Source organism: Bos mutus, chromosome 4 (assembly GCF_027580195.1).
Source record: "Bos mutus isolate GX-2022 chromosome 4, NWIPB_WYAK_1.1, whole genome shotgun sequence".
In the NCBI taxonomy this organism is placed as follows: domain Eukaryota; kingdom Metazoa; phylum Chordata; class Mammalia; order Artiodactyla; family Bovidae; genus Bos; species Bos mutus.
Window position 1 is genome coordinate 55,170,163 of NC_091620.1, and position 21,678 is coordinate 55,191,840.

Consider the following 21,678-nt stretch of genomic DNA (forward strand, 5'->3'; position numbering starts at 1 on the left):
GGTTAACTTGGCACGGCTTGCTAGCAAGCAGAAAGTCACAGATCTATTCTCTAGTTTGATAGAAGTTATTCACAGATCACAAAACTGTCAGAAATGCCCACATAGACTTCACCTACCTGCATAACTTCCATTCTTGGCACAAGCCCAATCTGGAGAATGTACGTGACCAATTATAAACTAAATGCACACATGTTACTGAAGAGCTTCTTTAGGCCAGATTAAATCAACTGAATACACACCAAGATATGTATGTCTGGGATTACGGCAGAATCTAGAAACTAATTCAAAGCATCTTTTATTAACTGTTCAGTATGCTCTCACTCTGCTTAGTCTGACTAAATGTCTGTTTTTGATACTTAAGATTCAAATCATTTAACAGGTAGTTGTGTTCCTACTCTGTGCCAGGCTGGATCCTGGAGATGCAAAGCCTAAACAAGAAGGCAGAAACAAAAAAAGGGTTTGTGTTTCCTCCTCTAGAAGACAGAATCATTTAAAATTTTTTTAAGGCGAATATCTATTTATTTTTATTTATTTATTTTGGCCTCACCGCGCTGGCATGTGGGATCCTAGTTCCTGACAAGGGATGGAATCCCCCTACCCCAACCCCACATTGGTAGCAAGGAGTCTTTACCACTGGACCAGAAGGGAAGTACCCAGGAAGAGAATATCTTGATAAGATTTTAGAAAAATAATTCTGAAGCATGGTGCATATTGGATTGAATCTGAGGTTACTAGTTAGGAGGCTGTAAAAATAATCCAGACAGGAGGTGGAGAGAGTCTGAACTAATGTGAGGATAGTGAAACAGAGTTGGACTTAAAACTAGCTAGATACAATATATAAGATTCAGGTACTAAGAGGATGAGGGGAAATAAGAAGTGAAGGATGACTGAGTTTTCCGGTTAGGGTGACTAGATAGTAATATCAGTATAGGAAAAGTAGCTAATTGTCAGGGTAAGAGAGTTCTAAAAGGTATCATTTTAATAGCTGTACAGTTAGGAATGCTTATGGCTGCGAATAAAAAAATTCTGCAGTGGCTTAAAGAAGGGTCTGTTTAGTCACATAAACCTGAAGGTAGTTGGTTATCCTTGATTCAACAGCTCTAGAAAAGTAGAGCCCAATGTCTATGATTCTTTTAACATTTCTCTCACAATTGCAAGATGGCTGCAACAGTTTTAGCCTTTACATAGTTAGTTGTCAGAGGCAGGAATATAGGGAAAGGAATGGCTTCAGCCATCTTTTTCTTTTTTTCCCAAGAAAGTAAAAGCTTTCCCAGGATAATACTCCATACCCCAACTCAGCAGACTTTCACATACATCTCACTTTCTAGAACTGTAATTCAGCCAACTATAGCTGTGAAGACTTAGATTTTCCAAGGTCTAGCAAAAGCCTATTTGGGTCAGACAAGTAGCAATCTGCTACTTAGTTAATACTTACAGCATTACTTTATAACATTTAAAAGACTGTGGGATGGCAGGCTGGATTGAAGTTTCTAGAATTTCCAAACCAATCTTTTTGGTGTTTTATCTTAACTGGAAAAAGAACACGTTGAACATTTATTCTCAAATACTTGTACTTGTTTGCTGTTCCTTCCCTCCTCAAAGTTGTAGTCTCCTTAAAAATCCTTAAAGAAGACTGCAGCCATTAGGAAGAGGAGGCTGCTGATGTCAGAGGAGGCTGACTCCTTGCAGCTACTGTGGTGCAACAACTGTAAAGTGTTTGTCACTACAAACCTCAACACCACCTTGCCTTCTTTACAATTTAACGTCTTAGCTCAGAAGCAGAACAATCACAGCTAGTTTGCCCATTTTAGGGAGATCATAAATCAGTATTTTCTAGCTTTTATACTAATTTTTTTTTTTTTGCAATGTAAAGTAGCTCCCATGTGATCTGTATCTAAAACTAGGCACATGACATTGTTTCAAGCATTCCTTTTGAGTTAATAAGGCATTTTATTTTAATTAAGTGCCAAATGCCATGAAACAGAATTCTTAAGACTACATTTTAAACATCGTCATGATTCTAGAAAAGAAGGCAGAAATGATTATAAAAATAAATAAAATAAAAATGTAACCGGGAATATAAAGATGTAACTACACATTTTCTAAAGTTGAATTTTTGCTTAACCATTTCTGATGTTATAAATCATAATCATTTAAGATATTAAGATAATCTAAAATATTCTTAATGTTAATTTTAACCTATTTAAAAACCTTGGATTTGGGGGAGGAAATTACCAGGCCATCTGTGAGGGGGACAGTGCACAATCCACAGTTGGTTGAATCTGCAGATACAGCACTGCAGATAGGGAGGGCCCACTATAAAGTTATATGGACTTAAAGAAGGGTCAGTGCCCTTAAACTCCATGTTGTTCAAGGGTCAACCGTATACCCTTTTTATCTTGCTTCCCTATAACACGTACATCATGGATACTGGCTGAAGAAGTTGTGTAAACAGGCCTTCAGCAATATAGTGGTATGGTATGGGGCAAGGCAAGTATTTTGTATTCCTACAATTATGTCTGTCTTTTAGTGAGCTTATATTGCTCATTGTGAACTTCACACATTTCGGGTCAGAAAGATCCCCTGGAGTAGGAAATGGCAACACACTCCAGTATTCTTGCCTGGAGAATCCCATGGACAGAGGAGCCTGGCAGGCTACAGACCATGGGGTTGCAAAGAGTTGGACACGACTGAGCGACTAACACTTATACGCACCATGAGAAAACTGCAGAGCTCCAGGAGGTGAAACTCATGGAAATGTGGGGGCTCCATCAATGACTTGGTCTCCCTGGAGTTTTTATTTCTTAGACTTGTCAACACTGAGCTTCCAGAAATTTGTCAATTAAAGTTCAGGTTTCCCCACTCAGGGCTAGTTCCCATAGAGGTTGCTTCTTTTGGGCTTCACCAGTAAATTGTGATTCTCTGTCTGTCCTAGAATCAGCCATTTCTTCAAGTTCTGATTCCTCCAAGTGGAGAATGACATTTAGAAACCAAGATTTGAGGGCTAGGTGTCCTTGTTTCCAAAGATATTATTGCTTTAGGCCCTTTCAGCAAACAGAACCAGAAAACAGATGTAAGCTTATGCATACGCATGTATGCATGTTTGTACATACATGTAGACCAAAAATTAAGGAGCCTGCCAGACTACAAACATGAGATTGCAAAAGTCAAATATGACTTAGTGACTAAACAACAACAACAGAAAATTTAAATAAAAAATGTGAATTAAAAGGATATTTATAAATAAAGAACATCTAATAATTAGTGGATAAAACTTTTTGTTAAATTTACGCAACCATTTACAAAATTTGAATACTTACAAGGCTATATAAAACAAATCCAAACTAATGCCAAATTATTGGCGACTTTGAACAAAATGCACTATAATTAGAAATCAATAATAAAATATTAGCCAAAATAATCTGATGTTTGTAAATTGAAAAACTTTGTTCTTAATAATTCAAAGGATCATGAAAATAAGCATATTGCAATTAGAAAAAGGAGCAAAGAATGGAAATTAGAAACTATTTGGAAATAAATTACTATGAGAATTCTTCATAACAACTTGTAAAATGCAATCGAAGAGGTATTTAGAAGGAAATGTATAACTTTAAACATGTATATATGAAATAAAAATAATTAGCTAGATGTCCAACTCATAAGCTAGAGAAGTAAACAAGAGGAAATCCAAAGACCTTTAAAAATACAAATAAAAGAACAGTAATTACTACATCGGAAATAAAGGAGAGGACCAGCAACAAAACAGTTTGTACTTTGATAAGACTAATGAAATGGATATAGTTTTGAGCACATTGATCATGAAAAAATACAAAGGACAAAGAACATTAAGACTCAAAATGAGAACATATTTATAGATATCACAACCACTTTTAAAAAATAAAAAATCATGAAAACTTTTATAGCTACAAATTGGGAAACTCAGACAAAAAGGACAAATTCCTAGAAAAATTCCAAGTCGTTAAAATCAAGAAATTAAAAAAACAGACTTATAAACATTAGATAAAATGCATCAGTAGCCAACTCTACTTACAAAACAAAATACACAGTGTACTCTTACAGCAAAGTTCTAATAGACTTTCAAGGAATAAATAGATAATCCTTGTCTTATGCAAATTGCTCTAGAGAACAGAAAAAGATGGCAAGTTATCTAGTTTATGTTACAGTATGAGGCTAAGATATCTTGAAACCAAGAAAAGACAATATAAGAATTAAAAATTATAAAACAATTCCACTTATAGTCTTAGTTTCCAAAATTCCAAATAAAATACCAGCAAATGGGATCCTACAATGCATATTAAAATATATCAAGACCAAGGTGGGGAAATTCCCTGACAGTCCAGTGGTGAGGACTCCCTGCTTCCATTGCTGGGGGCCTGGGTTCGATCCCTGGACAGGGAACTAAGATTTCACAAGCTGTGCAGCACAGCTAAAAAGAAAAGAAAAATTAAAAAAAGACCAAGTTGGGTACACCCTAGGGATACAAGGATTGTTTAACAAGAGAAAAATTCTTTAAAGAATCTGCTTTATTAGCAAGATGAAGAGGGAAAAATATGATTATTTCAAAGATGCAGGAAACCATTTGTTAAAGTTCAACATTCATTCAATATTTTAAAACTTAGCCAACTGGAATAAGAGATCCTACTAATTTGCTAAAGGATGTCTCAAAAATAACCTACAATAATACTTTATAGTGTATCATTAGAAATTAAATACAGGAATTCCCTGGTGGCACAGATAATAAGAATCTACCTGCCAATGCAGGGGATAGGGGTTCGATCTCTGGCCTGGGAAGATTCCACCTGCCTCGGAGCACAACTCCTGAGCTTGTGTGCCACAACTTCCAAAGCCTGTGTGCCTGTAGCCTGTGCTTGGCAACAAAAGAAGTCACTAATGAGAAGCCCTCGAACCACACACACACACAAAAAGCTTAATTAAAAAAAAGAAATTAAGTACAAGACAATGCTATCTGCTATCTATTTTTTAATTGAATATTGTGCTGAAAGTTTTCAAAATTAACATAAGATAAATAAGATATTCATTGAAAAGGAAGAAACAAAATCCATTATTTGTAATAGCTCATTTGAGTGTTCACATAGAACATCTAGTCAAATCCACAAAAAATCGGAACTAAGAGTTCAGTAAAGTTGCTGGAATATAAAATCAGTATGTAAACATCAATAGTATTCCTATATCCCACCAACACAGTTAAAAATGTAATTTAAATAAATCATTTTTCAGTAGCAAGAAAAGCTGTAACTCTAAAAGGTATTTATAAAAGAAATTATAAATTAGAACCTTGTATTTAAGATTTATCCATAGAGACAGATGTGATTCTAGTTATTTCATTTAATTTCTGTGTAGTGTACTTTATCTATACTCCAATTTATTTATCTATTCTTTTATGGACAATTAAGTGGCTTTTGATTTTTTTTATATTATAAGTAATGCTATAATAACAAACACTTTAAATAAATAGCTCCTTGTGTGTATATGCAAGGTTTTTCCCAAGGATATTTTAAGAGGCAGAATTGCTGCTTTATGACTTCATGACACATTTTCAGCTTTTTCAGATACTGTCAACCTGCCCTCCAGAGTGATTTTTACCAATTTATACTCTCATGAGTAACTGTCACCCCACTTCTTCCTTAACCCTTGGTGTTTTCAGACTCACTTTCCTCCCCAATATGATAGTTATGAATGGCATCTCATTGCAAATACGACAAGAATGAAGGCTCCTTAGGAATTATAATTCTGTTTTCCTTCGGGCTATTTCCTTAGGGCTAGAATTGTGCTGGTACCATTATAGGGATTTAAATTTTGTGAATGGAATGAATGAATAAAGGATAACTAGTGAGGCTCTTTAGGTGTGGAAAGCAAGACCATCATTACATTTGTGTTTAAAATTTCTATCTGAAATCAGCATGTCAATTGAGAGGAAAGTAGAAATCACTTCACTTTAATAAGAGATGAAGACTGTTAAAATGAGAGTGACACTGACCACACAAACACTAGAAAAGGCACTGGGTCTGGAAATCCAAAGAAAGACCTCATCCTACTCCCCTTCCAACTAGTAGAACTGCAACGTAACGTATGTGGACAGATTACTTAACCTCCCTGAATCTTAGGAGTCCTCATCTTAAAATAGAGATGATAATAATAACACCTATTTGGAATCTTGAGCAGAGAACACACAGTTCACTAGCTGGACATTAATGCAAAAATAGCAACCACCATCTAACCTCAGACATCCTACCAACACAAAATGCCTCAGTTGGCACAAAAACATCCTTACATCAATGGTCTAGTTGGAATCTATGGACCAGGTAGTACCACTCTCTATTTCATTCTTGACATCTTCCAGCATTGCCTCAGATTCAAAGTTCCCAGTTAGCTGGCATTTCTGGGAACTTTCATTTCAGTCCTTCTCCCTGCTGACCTACCTACCAACTTGCTCAACTACGCAACCTGGAAGACCTGTTTAGCTAAGCACAAGCCACCATATCCCTCACCTATTTGAAGCTTATTCCCTCCTAAGGACACTCCTGTTCTGAGCTGCCCTCATGAGAAGGTTCTTCATGCTCCCAGTCTCCATGCACTCCAGGGCTAAGACATGAACACTAGCAGGTGGCAGATCCAAGCTTTCTGGGTACTTAAGATTATAAAACTCAGGGACTCCATTTAAGAAAAGCATCAAGTTATGAATACAAGCATCTTGTGATGTTTCCATCTCTCACCTTGCTGGTCACTCTGCCACATTCATTGAGGACAGAAGAACCTCTAAATGACTATAATATGAAAGAAGCTAAAGGAAGCAGGACACAGCAGGGCCCTCCCAGGGTCAAAAGCCTTTCTGTGTCGGCCATTTATTGTTTGTTGAAAAAGGTTTTCGTCTCCTAGATCTCTGAGTTTCAAAGAGCACCCTCAGTTACTAACTAAGGAAGTGAGGGAAGGCAGTAACAAAGGAAAAGCAAGACCAACATAACCTTTTCCATGGTTGTTAGCTTAAACTAATCCCTTGATTTATGACCCCAAACATCTGAGATAATGTCCTTTTTGGCTTCAACCAGCTGGCTCCAACAGACTTAAAACTGATGACACCTGGAGGGTCAATTAAGAATTGAGGCTCCTGAACCATCAGGAAGGCTCTAAGTACAGAATAAAATGCCTCAACAACTGCTTTTGCTCTGTCCTAGAAAGAAGTTAAGGGATCACTAGACCATCACTTCGGAGAAGGCAATGGCACCCCACTCCAGTACTCTTGCCTGGAAAATCCCATGGGCAGAGGTGCCTGGTAGGCTGCTGTCCATGGGGTCTCGAAGAGTCAGACACAACTGAGCGACTTCACTTTCACTTTTCACTTTCACTCATTGGAGAAGGAAATGGCAACCCACTCCAGTGTTCTTGCCTGGAGAATCCCAGGGACAGGGGAGCCTGGTGGGCTGCCGTCTATGGGGTCACACAGAGTTGGACACTACTCAAGTGACTTAGCAGCAGCAGACCATCACTTACTAGTTTTCTTTGCAGGAACACACAGATCAATCACAGTCACCAATGAAACATCCAGTGACAGGAAGCCAGGAAGACTGCAGTTGAGGTCTTATCAGAAAATCACAAAGAACCTGTACCTCTGTTGCCTTTAAAAACCTTGCACCCCAGCCCACCAGCTCCCAGGATGGATTTGAGATGAATCTATCAATCTATTAATCCATCTTTTGGGTTGGTGTGTCTTCAGCAAGTAAATCTTTCTTTGCTCCAAACTCCAATGTTTCAGTTTGTTTGGCCTCACTGTGCATCAGGCACACAAACTTGGGTTCAAAGGGGGTGACTCACAAAACTCCAGATTCCCAGATCTTTTCCTTTTTCAGAGCCAATGACCTTCATGCCCACCGGACTCCAGCAAACCAATGGTCACCCTGTGGACCTTGTTATAACTTACAGCTACTCCAACTCTGAAATCCTAAACCTCAGATATCCATTCTCACACCACAAACGCCCTCCTTTAGCTCTTTCATTCTCATGTATAAGACTTCCATTACTTTTTCTGAACTTGATCAGCTCCTCTCTGACATTACTTTCTCTCCCTGACTACATGCTAAGTCACTAAGGGAGGTAAGGCACCTAGGGAGCACGGTTTATGGAGGCGCTCACACTCAGGGTCACACAAGTGCAGGGTATGCATATGTGTTATGTATTACTTTAACATCTCACCATTACACTGAACTTTCTTGAGCCCTTGATTTCTCTTCCTATAAGCCCTGCAAAACCACAGTCCTTGATCCACCCAACCATTCTGTCTCTCCCAAGTGACTGAAAATGACGAGGCAAGTGACATACCACTGCAGATGAGGGCCAATACAAATTTGTGAATCCCATCCCCAGGTCAGCCCCTAGTTCTACCAGCAGCTCTTTTCCGTCTATAAATTACTGCTCCTTCCATTCCATGGGGCAATATGGCAGGCATTGTTAGTACTATTCCTACCCTTCTTGGCTGAAAATATAGTAGTAACAAGGTAATAGAATTAAATTCCTGCTTTCAGGATTTCATTTCTCTCCAACCTCAGAGACTTTCTCCTGTCCAAGGCCAAGCACTGCAACCAGACTGGACTACTCTCCCATTCTCAGAACGTTGTCTTAACATCCCTCTCTCTCCACTGTCAGTAACGTCTCCCTGTCTCTCCTTGCCGGAGATAAATACACCTCAATTCCTCTCTTTCAAAAAAAAAAAAAAATCTGAAAGCCCCACAAATCCTCCTTACAACCCCATGACTCCCCTCCATTACTGTCCTATAGCTTATCTTCCATTCACACACAAAGAGTACTCTACTCACCAGCTTCCCCTTCTCACTGCCCACCCATCACCCCAGGGACGATGCCACACCTCCCTGTATCACCACTGCCCTCGATCACTAGCATCCTTATCACTAGCATCCCCCGAGGTGCTGCTCTCAGCAGCATGAAGCACGCTTGCTTACCCCACCTGTAGAAATCTTCCTCCTCTCAGGTCTGTCCTTCATCCAGGTTGGCCTCCTTCGTCTCTTCTCCTCGGTAGGCTCCTCTTCCCTAAGTGTCAGCGGCTTTGTGCCCAAGTAAGGAAGGAGGCCAGGAGCTCAGAGAAGCGGCTGTGACCCGTCCTAACTCAACACACTCTGAGGAGGGGACAGTCGGGGGGGCGGGGCAGAAGGGCTCTGTCCTCTAGAAGAGCCAAGGTCAGGGCCCCCACGCTCACATGGATATGCAGAAGGGAGAACTGGGGTTCACCCCGGAGTGGGTGGAGAGGACCATTTACCCCAATAAGTCTCAGCACCGGCTTCTTCCAGCGCCTTCTGTCTGGGCAGTCTGGCCACGGAGCTCCGACAGGGCGCCAGCGCAGGGGCGGGGCCTGCGGAAGAAGCTGCACGCGTGCAGGTCCGGACGCCCGAATAAAGGCTGGGGCCTTGAACATGGGCAGTCAGGTCTGAGTAGCCCGGGTTGTGTGCTCCACGACTTCCAATTGCCTAGAGGCTTGCAGTCGCAGACTAGAGCAGGTTGGTGTCACTAATGGGAACATGGCGTCGTACAGGGCACAGGGGCGCAGGGTTTGGAGGTCTTAGGGACAGACTGGCCTACAGGGAGGAGGGTGTTAGGAGACGCAGAGACGAGGCCAGGACTCCGGGATTGGGGAGGGATTCAGACTGTGGCGGAAGCTGAGGGGCTGCTGGAGAGGCTGCGAACAAGGACAGTGCAGCTGGGCCTAAGCCCCCTCTTCCACTGCAGCCGCTGGGCACAGCCCCTGGCTTTGGCACCCGACGCTGAGTGTCCCCACGCCTCCAAGGCCTCATCCTCCCAAGATGGGGCTGCTTGGGGAGCCAGACTCGCTCAGCACGATGTGGGCCCAGGCCTCTGGGCACTGCTTCCCTGGTCGTAACGCATGCAGGGCAACGCATCCAGGCCAGCGGGAAGACAAGGTAAGGGACCTGCCACCCAGGCTCCCAGTCCTGACGGGGGACGAAGATGATTCCCTTACTTCACAACATTTTACAGGGTGGAGTGCAGCTGTCCTTTTCTGACTACGAACACGCTATTTTTTTCAGCGAAAATAAACTGCCCAGAAAACAACGAAAAATTTGAGAGCAATAACTCCAGATCTTTCTTCTATGTGCCGCCCAAGGCCCAGCAGCCTCGCCTGGGTCCCTGGTACCAGAATCCTGCCTGTAATCCCCTCTCCATTTCTGGGGCAGGTGAGGAATCTGAATCCCCAAGGAGGTTCAGTGGGATTACCGGCCATCCCTGTAAACGGAAGCCTGAAGGTTTTCTAACACCTTTACTTCCCTTTCCTCACCCTGGATTCACACTAAGAGATTGTGGCAGCCCACGGGGCAGTGTTTGTCGTTCAGGTTAATAGGAAACATTCTAATTCTAGCTATATGCCAGCTACTGTGCTAAATACTAAAAGTAGGTTCTCTGATTTGACCTCAACAACCCATGAGCTCGGTATTGTTACTGCACTTGTTTCCCAAACTAGGGAGCCAAGGCTCCCAGTCAGTGACTGGCCCAGGCTCACAGCATAATCCAATCAAAGTCTTCGCATGTTGTGAGACTAGTCTGGCTGAGAGAGGTACCCTAGAGGTTTCTAGTCCCCTGTAATATTTTTAACAAGGCCTAAAGGTTCTAAAAGCTGTTATGGTGATGTCAGAAAAGTAGTTTGGAAGAAGCAGACAAATAAGACTTGAAAATGTCTGGAAGGCAAACATCTAGGATTTCATTCAGTGCATGGGGGGAAGGGCTGTGGGCAGGCAGGAGGATCCATGAGGTGATTCTCCCAAGTATCCTGCTGTGGATAAAGCCTGTTGTGTATATAGTGTAACTTTTCCAAGTAGAAAACCAGGTGTGATGAGGAGAGCTTTTGAATTCGTCAGTCACCATTCCCAGATGAATAGTAGTCAGTCTGAGAAAGAGAACCTTGAGCCAGTTTATGGCCGGTGACCTACAGTTCCTCACTGTGTCTCTACCTGGCAGATGTTGGACTAGCACCTCCACCATGAGCCACTTCCTTCAAGAAACCTTACTGTACATAAACCATTGGGTTTGTTTCTCTGGAGATTCCCTAATTAGTACAGATGTTGAAATGTTGTTTTGAAATGGTACAGAGACAAGAATTTTGAGGGGGAAAAGTGTTGAGTACAGAGGGTAGGGGGTTCTAACAGAAAACAATTCATAGTGTATCTTAAATATTCCTTGAATTAACAGGTTGAGATGCCTCTGTGATTTTTTCCACACCATTCCCCCTCAGGTTTAAATTATGTATCCCTTAGAGTTGTGGTTTAGGAGAATTAAAGTGGTGAGTGCTGGGAGTAGGAATAAAATTTCTAATTTTTTTTATTCCAACATAATTCAGACTTTAGTGAAAAAAAAAAGAAATGTATAAAATTACACGAGTAAAGCCATCTAGTCAACTTCTGGTTAGCTAGATGGGGACTCCAAAGACATAATCCATTTTTTAGTCTATTTCCCTCTTATTCTAGGTTTTGATTTTCTCTGTGTTGGCCTCACTGTTAGCCACTATTTCAGAGTGGCAAAGATGCTCACATTTCCAGGCCTATAATGATTCTGTGGCTAGTCATCCAGGAGAAGAGCATACTCTTCTAATAGTTTCAACAAGAATTCCAGATTTGACCCTCCACGGACTAGCTTTGAAGTTATCTGTCTCTATGGTTACATGAACTACCTTTTGTAACTTCTAACCTCTTAAGAGGGCTTCCCAGGTGGCTCAGTGGTAAAGAATCCTCCTGCCAAGTAGGAGACATGGGTTCACTCCCTGGGTCAGGAAGATACCCTGGAGGAGCAAATGGCAACCCACTCTAGTATTCTTGCCTGGGAAATCCCATGGACAGAGGAGCCTGGCAGGCCCTAGTCCATAGGGTCACAAAAGAGTTGGACACAACTTAGCAGCTAAACAACAACAACAAACCTCTTAAGACAATGTTGAAATCCAAGCTGAGACTTCCTTTTCCTTCAGTAAAGGAAAATACCCATATGCATATGCTTATGCAAAATATTAGGTCAGGTACGAGAGGCACACTGATGCATTCCTTGACAGTGAAACTGAGTTCATGAGATAGCTGCACAACACTGATTTGAATGTAACTACCACTTCTTTTATATAGTTAGAAGTTTCATCTTGGCTTCACTTGTCGGTTGTACAAATCCGTCTGGCAATGTCAGATGCCTTTCTCCAAAATGTATTTGTATGAGAGAAATGTGTCTGGTGTTATTGACACCACTGCAGTGGTTATCCCTAAAGAGCGGAAATGGGGGGGTGGGAAACGTGTGTGTGTGTGTAGGGGGGTGGGGAATGAATAGTGCTGAATACATAGGCTTAGGAAGGATTTTAAATCCAAAGAACTTTTGTTCCCTTTTACTCTGTAAGGTCTGGTATTATTCTTCTTGTAACCATGACAAGCCTGAGTTTGCGCTGGTCTCTTTTAAAAGGCTACAGAGTTGGGAGTGCTGTTCTTAATATGCTGCCCAACTGATGGCCTGGGAATCACCACGTAGAATAGATGCCTGCCCTAGAGCTGTTCTAGTGTGAAGAGGGGTTCTGGAGGCCCCACTGATATAGTCATTCCTCCCTCATTGGTTGACTTCTGCGAATGTCCAGGGAGGAACTAGGGGCTGTTAACCAACTGGCATAGAGTAAACTCAGTATTTTAACAATTGGTAAAAAAAAAAAAAAACACAATTGGTATGGATGTACAGGTGTACACTGGCTGAATGTTGTGACTGGCTTCAGGAGACAAAATGACTATCCCCTTCTCTTTCTAGGTTTCAGAAATGGAAGTCTGTATTTTCCGTGTTCTATGGTGCTCAGTGAGTATCCTGCCTTCCTTGTTCCTCAGTCCTCATTGCCCACTATCCTTAATTGAAGACCCGTAGTCCCTATATCTTATAATGTGGCACAATTCCAACAATATGGTGGCTATGGGGAAGAAATGAAAATGAAACACACACACACTGAACCTCAACAGGCTGAAAACATGAATAAAAACAAGATGTGCACTCAGAAGGCAAAACCCATGACATAGGAAGGGTGACTAGTATCCCTAATTTTGACATTGAAACTGACAACATTCATCAAGAAACATATGGGGCTTTGATTTTCGTTGTCCAGAACAGGGAGCTAAATGGCAAGAGCCCTTCTAATTACACTGTATAGAAACGCACCTCAAGGAAGCTATGCATCCAAGAAAGAGCTAAGGAGGCTAGAACAGGGCAAAGGATCCTCTATGATAAAATTCTGGAAATCACTGAAACAAACTGTGGGTTTGTATGATGTGGCTTATGGTAAAACTATGCCAGAGAACGTACTGCAGCACAATGGAATTTCACAGAGTTCCTGTAAAAGTAGAGGTGTGCTTTATAACCTCATGAGGGTGGAGACCACATTGCATATAAAGATGAACACAGAGTTGTTCAGTCAGAGCAGTATTTTGATGTTGTAAGACATGATGAGATGTTAAAGTAAGAATTTATCATAGAGATGAACTTCGATGAGGAAAATAAGAGATATGCAACTCTTTCCCAAACCCACCACCTCTGAATGACAGAGATGAGATCCAGAATACCCAGAATTCAAAACTGTACTAGTCTGCTCCAGCATGGAAGCAGTTAAAGACCTGAGCCTACATTCAGAATCATCTCAGAAGCCCTTTACTGCAGGGGAAAGTATGCCAAAGAACAGTAGCGGGAGTCATGGCTCCCTTGAGACTGTGGGTGGAGAGGAAGAGAGCAACAGCTACCCTGAGATGCCTGTCCCGTCCCCTCCCTGCTTGGCTCAGGTCAGCAAAGAAGATGAGGGCATCCAGTGCAATATGAGCTGGTAGATTGAGATATAGTCTGGGAATTCCCCTGAGTCTTCACCAGGAAGTAGTAGGAAGGGAGCAGAGCAGATGTCAGTGGGGAGCAGGAACCAGGATGAAGTCTATGAGGTGGAGAACAATGGCTGCGAGGGGGAAGTTCCCTCCCCTACCTGGTTGGCCCAGGTCAACAAAGTGGATGAGGGCATCCAGTACGACATGAGTTGCTTTGAAGCCCAGGTAGAGAAATCCCCCAGTAAATGCCCCCCCAAGGGGTGAAGAGACAGTATCAGACAGCAAAACCAGGGGATCTTGGAAACAACCAATCACCAATAGGAAATTAAGTGCAGATAAAGAGGAAATGATCATGAATGATGAGACTGGGGAGGTGTATAATGAGAACTTGAAAAGGTGTGCGAAGATTAAAAAGACCTTGAAAGGCAGGAAGCTGAAAGAGCTGAGCAGTTTCTCAAATGTTAAGACAGCCTATTTGCTGAAGAAAAGAGTTGCTTTGACCATTGTGCTTCCTGAGGATTCAGAAGACTCTGAGTTGGAAGAGGAGGGTGACATGGATGAGGTAGGATGCCTCCTTGAAGAAGTGAGTCCATGGGGTCCTCTGACATCTTCCAAAGGAAGGTCTTATCATGAAGCTGGAAGGATAATCAGGATGCCACCTGAGAACTCCCTCTCCAACTTATGGTATGGCCCACCGTAAATTAGTGCAAGTTATTACAAGTTCGTGGTGAATATGAGTGTGTCCCTGCAGTTTGCTAGTGGAAACGACAGGATGGCTGTGAAAGCAGTGGTGTCAGGCTCTGAAGCAAACCCACCATGGCCAACAAGGAGGGACTGCAGTCGGGGAGAGCCTCTCACAAATCCCTGGAATGTAAGTGACTAATGTGTTCATGTACTAATTGGTTGTCTGTGCTGGTTCCCTACCAGGTGACTCAATAGCATTTCTTCATTTTGAAAGTGTGTTGTCACTTAAACTGTACTGTCCACATTCAAAGGATTTGCAAAGAGACTCTGTTGAAATTTCTGCATTCCGGGAAATTGCAGTGTAATGGGAAGTGAAGTGCTCCAGGAAAAGATGATAGAGAGCTGGGTGGTGGTGGGCTGAGGTAGTCAGGAGGACATCAGTCTAGTTGGATGACTGAGAATGGGAAGTCCACATGCAGGCAGAGACTTCCCACACAAATTTAGGATCTGTTGGGAAATAAATGGACTTCCCTGGTGGCGCAGACGGTAAAGCATCTGCCTACAATGTGGGAGACCTGGGTTCAGTCCCTGGGTCAGGAAGATCTTCTAGAGAAGGAAATGGCAACCCACTCCAGTATTCTTGCCTGGAAAATCCCATGGATGGAGGAGCCTGGTAGGCTACAGTCCATGAGGTCTCAAAGAGTCCGACACAACTGAGCGACTTCACTTTTGGAAATAAAAGGACAAAGTTTGGAGAGGGAATAGAGACAGCAGCATGATCTCAGATGGACAGCCAGGGCAGGATTCTGTTTGAGATCATCCTGCTGGAGGGAAGAATTATGAGGAATTGGGAAGGAGGCTGAGAATTGGGTAAATTAAGAGTGTTTCTCTTCCCTTACAGACTTTTATCCTGTAGGCAATAAGTGGCTAATCTAGACTGAGTAGAAAAATGAAATGAAGGGGCTGTAGGAATTTCAACCAGCATATAAAGTATTTTGTAGGAGAAATTAGAATGGAACGTGACTATATGGCTGAAAACCAGTTTTATTCAACAAAAAGTGTTGCAATTCAACAGAACAAAGTGATGAGGATCCTGACTAGCATAAATAGACACATGACAGGCCTAATACAACTATATCTTTAAAAGGTGGAGTTTGCACTTGAGTACATAGAGAAAAATGGTAACTTCCATGGAAAAGAGTTAACTTGGGAAGAGAAGTTGCTTTGCTTCGCTGTGTGGGTTGTGGTTGGGACAAATGTAAAATGGTGAGATAGAGGGACTGGACTAGCAGCCCATCCACACCTGGACCATCCTAGGACTGGTGGGGTACAGGTGACAGGAGTGGGGAGGGAGGGAGGACCCCAAGGAGAGCTTTGGGAGATGATTATGTCTGGGGGTGCAAAGAATGAAGCAAAGCAGGTAAATGAAGAATGGGACACATAAGGGCCCCAGGGAAGTTTGGTTCTAGTCTTAGTCCCCAAACCTTTGGACTTGACATGTTTAAGCCTACTATGTCCATTTAGAAGTTGGGATATTGTCACCTCTTAACTTGGCTGTAATAATAAATTCAGTTCATGCTCAGTAATTTGGAAGGGATTTTTAAAAACAGGGTCACTTTACATGAGCACTTTTTTGGCTTTGGTGTGTTTAGTCCCTGCTTATAAAAGATGGCAACAGAGACTGTTCTCAGCCACTGTGTTTAGAGACCACTTATGCACAAGAAATGGAAGCATGGTGTAAGCTCCATAACGAATGAGACCATTCCAGATGTGTGAGCCCTAGACTGCAATGTCTAAATTGTAAAATGAATAAACTAAAACACCAGCCACTTACCTTTAGTCGTCTTCTACATTCCGCATGTGGTTTCCCATCAGAGTGCAAGTGAATCTCTCTATTTGGGGAAATCACATCAGTTATAAATTTATCCTCCCCCTTCACAAAATTGTAGTTTTCAGCACTTTCTCCTTTGGCCAAGTCTGAAAGAAAGTCTGGAAAATTTCCTGGTGGTCCGGTGGCTAGGACTCATTGCTTTCACAACCAAGTTGCTGGGGTTCAATCCTTATCCTGATCGGGAAACTAAGATCTCACAAGCTACGTGGTGCGGCCGGAAAAAAAAAAAAAAACACAACAAACATCTGATTGACTTGTTCTGTGAGGAAGATAATGGAAACTCAGTTTACTCCTGGCTACATGGTCAACATTTTAATTTCCAGGCTGAAGGCTCTCTTCTATAAATTGTCTGTTATTTTTGGCCAGTGATATTTTTTGCTGCCGCAAACTATAGAATCGTATGGAATAGTGTCTTGAAGATTGGTCATTTTCTTGAAAGATGTGTTTTTTCCCCCCCTTTTGTTTTTTAAGCATCTTGGATTATTTAATGTATAAATCCCTTCTCTCAGGTAACTGTGGGAGATAAAAAACCAAGGTCCCTTACAAATTAACAGAGATCAGAGGCAGATGTTATAAAGTGCAGGAAATATCCAGCAGCTCTAGCGGTTGGTATCTATCCTGTGTTCAGTTTGTCTTACGATTTGCTCTTTGGACTTTGGGGTTTCCTACTTGGTGCCTGTTCTGCCCTCCAAACTAACACTGCTTATGAGCAACAACAAACAGCAGGGTTCCACCCAGGTAACAGACATACCTTGTAAGGAAGGCCTTACCTTTCAAGATTAGAGGCAAAGCCTTTCAATACTGTGGAATGTTATTTTTATACCGGTTTTCATACTTAACTCCTAATGCTGTTGATGGTATTGTGGGTTACATGTTGATGGTATAGTGAGTTACATGAATATATATTGTGGGTTACAGGGAATTTTGTAGGTGATCCTGGCAGATCTTATGTTCAGTACTGGAAGCTTAGCAACTCCCTTAAGGGTGGTAGCATGCCAGGGTTCCCTTCACACAGGTAACCCTTCCTCACAGTCAAGCCCTAGTCCTGGAGTGGTGGCTTGATAGCCCCTTAAAGGCCATTTCTTCCCTGCAGTGGTCACAAAGGGAAGAATGATAACTAAGCTCAGGCAAACTGTCAAGATCTTTAGCTTTATCCTAAAAATGAAAACTATAGATATTGGTAAAGATTTTCTGTATAACATCTTGAGTCTGTGATACAACTAGTTTAAGGAAATGTATTCCATTGTTCTTTCATAGGAAACAAATTGCTGAGTTCCAGCTTCAAGGAAGAGCTAAATCATATGTGTTCTTTCTTGATTGAACTATTAAAGCATTATATCAGAAAAGCAAGTTAAGAAAATGTGACATTGTAAAGCCTTTGGAATTATAAGTTGTAAAAGAGCAAATGAATTGCAGGTGTATGATTTTTAAGCATTTTCTTCTCCTCTCAAAATGGCGGCATCACCAGTTGTCATGAATAGTGTTGTGATCTCCACAAACCTCTAGATAAGGAAAAAAGGATGATGGAGTGGAGGGCATAAAGGATTAAGCATTCCCTACAAAGAACTATCGTGAAGATAGCATACTGACAATTTATTTATAAATGGAGGCCAGGCACATAGGAGGTCCATGGATGGATATTTCCAGGGGTGGCCTGTGGAATTATGTGCTTTACTTTCAACCAGTGTAAGTGCTTAGGGATAAAGGAAGCTTTAGGCAAACAAAAGAGCTTTATACTCAGAATCTAGGACTTATGTGGTCAATTGGTGGAACCGATCTCCCAACAAATGGTGCAGGTTAGGTTTTGGACTACATGCTAAAAAGATTTTTAAGTGATCGGAGGCTCTCCCAAGGTTATTTAAAAGAACAGAGCAGATGTGAGGGGATGGGGGTGCCTCCAAGAATGGGTTCCTTCAGTGTTACTTCCAAGTTACCCTATGATGAAAATGTCCTGGAGAAAAATGTCCTTTAATTCCCTATGTGTGCGTGCTAAGTTGCTTCAGTTGTGTCTGACTCTTCAGTTATGTGTGACTCTTTGCAGCTCCATAGACTGTAGACCGCTAGGCTCCTGTGTCCATGGATTCTCTAGGTAAGAATACTGGAATGGGTTGCCATGCTTTTCTCTGGGGATCTTCCCAACTCAGGGATAGAACCCATGTCTCCTGTGGCTCCTGCACTGCAGGTGGATTCTTTATCCTTGAGCCACTGGGGAGGCCACTTTATTCCCTATATTAACCAATTATCCCTTAAGATGGATTAATCCCTCAAAGTGATTAAGCACTACATTTTTTTCATTGAGAAGCAAAGGATGGTAGTGTGTCCAGGGCTGGTCTTATAAGGCCTATAATTTTGTCTAACTCCTTAAAGATTTTGTTTAGATACACCCCATCCAAGGCTAGATTATGTGATACTCCTGTGTGTTCTGGCATCACCTATATCTTCACTTTCATAGCCCATTTAATGACATGACAGATGAGACCTGTAACATTCTTAACCTCATCAAAGGAGACCATATATTCCTTAGGGTTGTGAATTAATGTAGCCAATGCAGTATCCCTGAGAGTATAGAGCCTGGAACGTCATACATATGCAGGTATTTGTGAATGAATGGCTTAGTGTTAATTTTATGAGATTAAGTCAGACCTTGTGGGTTGGACCCTAGAAAGTGGGGAAGACAGTGATACCAGTATATGGAAAGGGAAGCACAAAGACAGAGGACAGTACTAATGAACATTTTCCTGCTTTGTAATTCTTTCCAAAGTCTTGCCTTTATCGTAGAGGAGAGATGAAAAGTCAAGGATGAATTTGGAAAATGAGAGTCTAAGATGAAGGATAACTCCTGACCACACCCACCTTTCACCCACCCAAGTGGCCATCGTACCTCTGTGGCATGTTGAGTTCCTTAGGACCAGACTCTGGGGTGGAGATTTGGGTGCAGGAAATTTAATGGGACGTGTTATAGGGAATAACATCTCTGAGGGGACAAAGAAGGCATGATTAAGTGGAGAGAAGAGTTTGGATATGTTGTAGGTACAACAAAGGCCTTGGCCAATCCCATTGAGAGCTCATGAGCTGTAATGATCCAGAATTGTCCCAGTTAGGGCAAGAGGCTGCATCTTACACTGCTGCAGAGAGCAGTCATTGTGATGCAGGATGCCCCTGGAAATGAGGTACGGCCTTGGATAGGATAGCTGTCTTCAAGAAAGAACAGTCCCTGGAAAGGGCAAGTCATTTGCAACTGTTAAATAAAGTCAGCTGTTGACTAGCAGTTGGGACAAGGTGAGACTATAACAGGAAACAAGATGGTCTCTGCCTTCAAGAATCTTCCAGACATGTGAGCAAGCATTAATTACGACAAATATGGTGGCTCAAAACAGTATCCATCAACTTCTGGTCTCTGGTCTGGTGTATAAAGAGGTTAGAAGTCTTCACTCTTTCCTAACAAGTAAAACTAATGATCAGATTTTCTTAAATCTGTTAGAGAATCATGGTCTCAGGGCAAACCACTGACCCAAAAATCAGAGAGATGGACTAATAAAGAGTCAAAACTGACTGAAGCAGAAGCCTTTGTGGGAGCCAGGGTAGGATACTTTGCTATACGCCAAAAAAAAAAAAACCACCTCTGGTTTTAGAATTCTCGTGAGTTGGTTCTGATCACCCAAACAGTTGCCCTTTGAAAAAACCAAACTGTCCAGAAATGTAAGCTAATCATGGGAGTAAAATCCCTTCAAGTAATGGTTCTACAGGTTTGGGCAGGAAATCTGGGGGCCATTTTACAATTGTGTCAACCACAGCCATGATGACAGGCTAAGATACCTTAGTAAAGAGAGGTCTGGTGGCTTCTTTTGACTTCCTTAATAGGATTAGTGAGTGGGGTGGGGATGGTGGTGGGTTTGAGGGAGAGATTTTAGGATGAAGAAATTTGATTGGTCAGCTTTGTGGGCTCGGCAGTCTGGAAATTCTAATTCCCAGAGGAGGAGGAATTTGGTTTGAGATTCTTTTGGGTAATCTGGGCAGAAAAACCAGAGGTCAAGGGAGATAACAGGCTTAATTGACAGCCACAGAATGTAGGCCAGAAATAGAAGACAGAGCAACCTGGAGTGAGGGACAAGGCACAGGAATTAACTTGCAGGGGCTGCAGTGAGTGGAGAGATTCCAGTTAAAGCAGAAAGTGGAGAAAGGCTTTAAAAAGAGGTTAAACATTTAGATCAGTAGTTCTTCAGACCTGGTCCCCAAACCAACAGCATCAGCATCGTTTGGGAACTTGTTAGAAATGCAGATTCCCCAGTCCATTCTAGAATTAGTAAATTGGAAATTCTAAAAGTAGGAGTGAGGCACGAGAATCTGTTTCAACAAGCATTCCAGGTGATTTTGATGCCCCATAAGCTTGAGAATCATTGATATTCTTCTATATTGTAATAGAATATGTTTATCATGAATGGGACTCCAGCAGGAGAAAGGAAATTTCTGGAAGCAAAATTTTCTGCTGCATGGTGAGCTGGAAATGCCAAAGATAAGTTTAAGACATTGCTTGACTTAACTGGCCTTAGGGTTTTCAGAAAGAAGTTCAGAGCCATTCCAGCCAGTTGTGTTATTGAGACACACTTTTCAAGGCCAAGACTAGGAGCAGTTGGAAGAAAAGTTATGACCAGCCTAGACAGCATATTAAAAAGCAGAGACATTACTATGCCAACAAAGGTCTGTCTAACTCAAAGCTATGGTTTTTCCAGTAGTCATGTAGGATATGAGAATTGGACTATAAAGAAAGCTGAGTGCCGAAGAATTGATGCTTTTGAACTGTGGTGTTGGAGAAGACTCTTGAGAGTCCCATGGACTGCAAGGAGATCCAACCAGTCCATCCTAAAGGAGATCAGTCCTGGGTGTTCATTGGAAGGACTGATGCTGAAGCTGAAACTCCAATACTTTGGCCACTTGATGTGAAGAACTGTCTCATTGGAAAAGATCCTGATGATGGGAAAGATTGAAGGCGGGAGGAGAAGGGGAGGAGAAGAGAATGAGATAGTTGGATGGCATCACCAACTCAATGGACATGAGTTTGAGTGCACTCCGGTAGTTGGTGATGGACAGGGAGGCCTGGCGTGCTACAGTCCATGGGGTCGCAAAGAGTCGGACATGACTGAGCAACTGAACTGAACTGAGGAGCAGTTTACTGAGGGGAGTAGGGAAGGAGTCAGCCTGGCCTGCGTTGGTTATTCTTGAAGGAGGGGGAAATCC